This window comes from Astatotilapia calliptera, chromosome 3, assembly GCF_964374335.1.
Source record: "Astatotilapia calliptera chromosome 3, fAstCal68.1, whole genome shotgun sequence".
Taxonomy (NCBI): domain Eukaryota; kingdom Metazoa; phylum Chordata; class Actinopteri; order Cichliformes; family Cichlidae; genus Astatotilapia; species Astatotilapia calliptera.
In genome coordinates this window covers 46,669,941-46,676,202 of record NC_137424.1, presented here as the reverse complement: position 1 = coordinate 46,676,202, position 6,262 = coordinate 46,669,941, and the positions used below count along the sequence as shown (strand labels likewise).

At 37.4% G+C, this 6,262-nt stretch overlaps 1 long non-coding RNA gene across 1 annotated transcript; it reads left to right on the top strand.

Moving 5' to 3' along the window:
• Positions 1–943: 943 nt before the first annotated feature.
• On the top strand, positions 944–4,580 carry LOC145425432 (uncharacterized). The gene is made up of 5 exons (XR_013906115.1): positions 944–1,046; positions 1,510–1,587; positions 2,436–2,472; positions 3,099–3,194; positions 3,966–4,580. It is a non-coding gene; the product is annotated as an uncharacterized LOC145425432 (long non-coding RNA).
• Positions 4,581–6,262: the final 1,682 nt, after the last annotated feature.

Genomic DNA, 6,262 nt, shown 5'->3' with positions numbered 1-6,262 from the left:
TAAACAACCGGACATAGTGGTGGTAGACAAACAGAAGAAGACGGCTGTAATGGTAGATGTAGCAGTTCAAAATGACAGCAACATCAGGAAGAAGGAACATAGAAGCTTGAGAAATCCTAAGGGCTCAGAGAAGAGCTCAGGAAGATGTGGAGGGTGAAGGTAACAGTGGTCCCAGTGGTAATCGGAGCACTACATTCTAAAAACTAAAACTCACATTCACTTAAATTTTTTGAGGCAACACTTTTACACTTAAAAATACTGAGTAGATTGGAAACCAGTCAAATCTGTTTAATATACTTGATAAATTGAATAACTAAAGTTTAAACATATTAAGTTGAAATAAACAATTTAAGCTGTTACACAAACATGAAAAAATTTAGTAAATAACACTGACATGCTTGGTCAATGTAACTGAAATATAGATGGTCAGTTAATCCAAAATTTTGTTCCATTTACTTAATATTGTAAACTGAACTTAATCAAAATTCTACTTAATATTAAATATGGTAAATGGCCTGTATTTGTATAGCGCTTTACTTAGTCCCTATGGACCCCAAAGCACTTTACACTACATTCAGTCATCCTGAATGTGTGTGTGAATCATTCAGTCATTCACACACACAGTCACAGACTGGTGACGGCAAGCTACATTGCAGCCACAGTTGCCCTGGGGCGCACTGACAGAGGCGAGGCTGCCGGACACTGGCGCTACCGGGCCCTCTGACCACCACCAGTACACTGTAAACCCCAACAGTCTACCTGACTTATAAAGTTTGTGGATATAACAATTAAAATTCCTCACAAAGTTGAAACAACTTAAAACTTTTCTGTTCGGTTAACGATTCAAACAGTTATAATTGTACATGGCTTAGAAGTTAAGAGTAAATACTGCTTTCTTAATTATGATTTTTGAGTAAATGTTTTTTTCCGAGCTCCGCATGTGGACGTCATGACGTCTTCTCTCTAACCTGAACGACGTTGACAGAAAATTCTGTTCAATATGGCTGCCCTTCTCGAGCGACTGGAGAACACATTTGGAGAAACTTGTAAGTAAAACGGAACCTTCGTTATGTTTATTTTTTCCGTAAAAAAGCAAGTATATTAATATGTTGCAGCCAATAACTTGTTTTCGAATGCGCTGTTGTGTTAAAAAGCACAGACCCAGGTGGTGAATTGTTGTTCGCTGTTGTTCGCGCTCTTTTTCAAACATAGATTATGTCGTCAGTTTTACAGTTTTAACCGATTAAAACACAGTTTTACTAAGAATCACACATAAAGAAAGGGTCTTAGTGATATTTTAACGACCCCTTGCCAACGCAAGAAAGTTGGCATTTTTACAACAGCACCCTCATTGTTCGGCAGGATTTTTTTTTTCCCTTCTCATTAGCATCGTTCAAAAGTGACTTAGCTAGCAGTGGTAACTTCTATCTAAAACAATTGAAATATAGCAAGGTGTTGTATATTTAGTGTGCTGATAAGGTTTTCAATATTTTTATTTTTTCTTCCAAGGCTGAAGACCAAAGACAAAAAGACAGAAGAAAAAAAATTCAGACTGCAATTAATTTCAGGTGGAGACAGTAAACACAGGTGAGTTGAAAGATCTATTGAAGAGACCTTTCTTCATGGCCATTAAAACATTTTTAGGTTAAAAGACCCGTGTCATGAATCGCTGTGCGGCAGGCAGGAGTTGGACCCAAAATGCAGGACTCAGACTCAGGGGATGAACTCAAAATCACAGCTTTAATTGCTGCTCACAGAAAACGAGCATACAAAACTAAACTGGGAAAATATAAACTCACAGCTTGCAGAGAGGCACACGAGGAAACACACAGCTTGAGGGACGACACAGCACTGACTCAGAGAAACACAGGGTTTAAATACAATGGGAAGTAACGAGGGGAATGAGACACAGGAGAGCACAGCTGGGAGAAATCAGAACTGACGAGACAAGGGAGCAAAGTAGGATACACTCACATGAGACACAGACCTTCAAAGTAAAACAGGAATTAGCACAGACGCAAACTAGACTAGGGGAGACAGAGCAACTAAGAAACACAGAGGGCAGCTACCAAATACTCAGAACTAAACAGAATACAAGAACACCAAACTAAGACACTACACTAAAGAATACGCTGGGACAACAAAGAGAACTAAGAACATAATACAAAAAACTCAGAGGCACAAGAAACTCAAAACACTGGGTCACTGACCCAGGACCGTGACAACCTGTTTCTTTTTTTTTTTTTAAATCATGCCCTGGCTTTGTCACACTGAATCATGTTGAAAAGATCTATTTTCATGGCTCCCCCATTACCATTTCCTTGTACTTCTTTCTACCAGTCTATTTTATTTTGTGACATTAACATCTTAAATGTACCCCTAATTATTAATAGCTGTGTTAGTATTTATAATGCTTTTTTTTTTATCATGTGCAGATCTACCAAGGGTCAGTGGCACAGTTCACCTTTTGTGGTAAGTTATAACACTTCATATGTGGTCACATAAGTAAGTTGTTTCATCAGTTGTTCAGTTCTTATAAAATGTTGTATAATTGTACCAAATCACTGAGGATACATCCACTGTGTAAATCACAATCAACAATTTTACTGTGATATTCGCTCGTGTTTAGAGAATCTCCATTATCTTTGTTACTGAGTTTCCATTTTTATAGGGCCAAATTTGTATTAAAAATTAATATTTTCATATGATATGAAATGACTCAATCATTTCTAATTTTTAGAAGAAACCATTCATTAAGTCCCTTAAGGTGAAGATTTCATATATTGATAATGATAAAATTAACACAAATTAAAAGTTTCACTGATAAACACACAATTTTTACTTGCTTTGAACCCCATGTTCTATATAGATTACAGCTCTGATCTGGAGAACACTATTTTAAAATACTGTGTAGGGTTTTTGTCAAATGATTAAGAAACAGACTCTCTGTCACAAGAGACAGAAAGGTTGTATCTTAAAAGAAAAGTCTCCAAAATTTAGTAGAGTCTGATGTCATGCAGTTTCATAAACATGTATTCTCCCCAAAGAATGACACCTGAAAACTTTGCGTTAAATGAACTTTTCTTTTCCCTTTTTAGGAGGCGCCTGATATCAATGTGAAACGCACTGCAGTACTTCGTGCCCTTCCTGTATACCTGCGGGAGGAGGACCCAGAATTCTTTTAGACATGTAATGTAAGTGTATTTTTGCATTACTTAAATTCTGCCAGTAAGATAAAATTCTATGGATTTTTTTAAATATAATTTAATACCCTAGCAGCTACCAAATTGTACAAACAAAATACCCTCTCTTTAGAAAACCCTCACACAAACACACACACAGGTCAGGAGCAGGGCAGAGGCGTATCACAGCACTATGGCTATGCTGCAGGTGGCCCAAAAACCAGGCTGAAGTCAAGATTTAGTTTCTTTTTGAGATAAAGTCATGAAATAAAAAATTACTTTTTTTTTTTAGAAAAATAACAAAAATACAAATTATGTAATGCAAGAAGCTAACACGTTAATGTACATTTTTCAAAAAAAGTAGAGTACCCTAACTCGTTACAAAGTAACCCACTACACTGCTGAATGTTTTGCTAGATTACAGGTCATGCTTGTCACATTCTCTCAAACCAACCTTACTTATTTAATTGGGGCGATCGTGGCTCAAGAGTTGGGAGTTCGCCTTGTAATCAGAAGGTTGCCGGTTTGAGCCCTGGCTCCGACAGTCTCGGTCGTTGTGTCCCTGGGCAAGACACTTCACCCGTTGCCTACTGGTGGTGGTCAGAGGGGCCGCTGGTGCCAGTGTCCGGCAGCCTCGCCTCTGTCAGTGCGCCCCAGGGTGGCTGTGGCTACAATGTAGCTGCCATCACCAGTGTGTGAATGGGTGTGAATGTCTGGATGACTGAATGTGTAAAGCGCTATACAAATACAGGCCATTTACCATTGATACTGTGTCTATTGCAGGCGGACGCATTGGATGAGTCGACCCTCATTGACACTTCAGTTGCCCTTCTCACAGTGGTTACCGACGGCGCTTCCCAGTCCAGTCCATTTTACTTCCTCAAGCATGGCTGTTGTGGTGAAAGGCGGCTAGGTGATGCGTGATATTCCCAGATTTGCAGATGCATTTTCTTTATTGTTTGGCTTGATCTATGCTCTGCATTTAGACTACCCCAGGAAGCTGGTTCACACATTTGCCTTTGTCCAAAATATCTTCATGGGGCTTGATGACGGCAAACCCCTGAAACCCCTGCCTACATGCTCTTAAGGAATATAAGGCAATGTTTGTTAGGACACGCACTCTGTTACTGAGCACTTTGTTTGAAGCACTTTAAGCACTTTAAGTTTACTACAGGCTTTGGGTGGATTTAACTCCATCAGTTTACCTAATTTTCCTATACTTGACTGCCTTATCTGGTTATTTGGAAGCTGATCGTCTTTGTACCCATTTTAAAAAATTGTTTTTCATTTCTATTTAAAAAAAAAGTGATTAGTATTTGACTTTTTGTTTTGCATTTTTGTGTATTTTGAGAAAGATGCAATTAGGACTGATGTCGTCCTTTGTGATTTTATAAAAAGATAAAAAGATTTCTACACAGAATTTATAATGCTCACTTTATGGTGCCGATGTCCATGTTAGTTGTTTTATAAAAACATTTGTGATGTTTTTAAATTTTCATGAAAAAATGTTAAATAAACAAAATGTAAAGTAACTGAATTTCCGTACTTTTTTTTTTTGTTAGTAGTCTACACTCAAACATTGAAACATAAATATCTTTTAATTAATAATCAGATAATTTGAGTTTAGGTTGTAATATAATTGCATTGTGTTGCATCAAAATAATAAACTACAAGAAACACAAAAATATTGAAATTAAAGTATACAGTCTTTGAGTAAAGCTCAATTAATAAAATATAAAATATAATTTTAAATTTTTAGGTTAACAATAAATACAAATTTTGAGTACCCCATACTTAGAAGATATAAGTTTTTGTACTTAAATCTTTTGAGGTAATCAGTTTCCACAAAAGTTTTAAGTTCAGTCAACTTGTTCGGGTTTACAGTGTAGGCAGTAGGCAACCAGTAGGCGACCGAGACTGTCGGTGCCGGGGCTCGAACCGGCAACCTTTTGATTACAAGATGAACTGCCAACTCTTCAGCCACGATCACCTCCTAACATTCGAATATGAATTTTATTGTATTTCACTGTCTAAGTCTAAAAAAAACAAACAAACTAATATGTAGTCGTGTGTTTCATAATACATGAAAAATGTAAAAATGTAAAACATTGTTAAACATGTTAAACATTGCTCCTTACCATGCATGGAGGGCGACATGGAGACATGACCTATTGCAAGTTCCCGTTCTTATCATTTAGCGAGACACTTAGTTCTGCTTTTCTGCATACCTCATACACATAGTTTAAGTTCATTGAAAGGTTGTATGTCTATGTATAGTATGGTTGGAAACACGCACATGCACCTACACACACACACACACACACACACACAGAATACAGACACTGATGTTGTTCAGATATGCCTGCTTAAGAATGTATTTGTAATTGCATATTCATGAATGATTGCTTGCTGACAATAAAAAGGGCTGTAGTGAAGGAATCAGTCGAAGTGGGCTGAGTTCAGATGAAGGAATCTTTTCCTCAACTTTGGCTGACTTGCCTCGCGAGCCACAAACACAAAGAGCACCTTCTTGCCCTGTTTTGTCGTGCAGTTATTGGTCTTGTGTTCCAGCGGGGTTTTGTACTTTAAGAAACCCAACAGTCCTTCTTTCGGTATACCAAAAATAGAGGCGGCTGCTCGACTTGACTGAGATGGATGCCTTCCTCAAACCATGATCCAAAGTGTGCGAGATGAAATCACGTGCGGTGTCGTGAGATTTAACATTGCTATATTATTGACTTACTTTACTCGAACATGATATGAACAATTTAATATACCTTCTCTGCATATCATGTAGTTTCTACACTATATAGTTACACTTAACTTTAAAGCATGAGGCAATTGTGTTGAATACACGCAAGATGCTTACATAAATCCAAGAGATGGCCAATCCCTTTTTTCCAGTGTACAATAAAACATTAAGTTTTTGTACAAAGTATCGGTATCAGATCAGTATCGTTGCAGCCCTAGTACCCGAGAACTTTAACATTTTAATAAACTGTAGTTGACTCTGTGTGTTGGTTCCTCTGAAAGCTGATTGAAAATTTCAAAGACAAATGGCTTCTATAAAAATAGTCAAA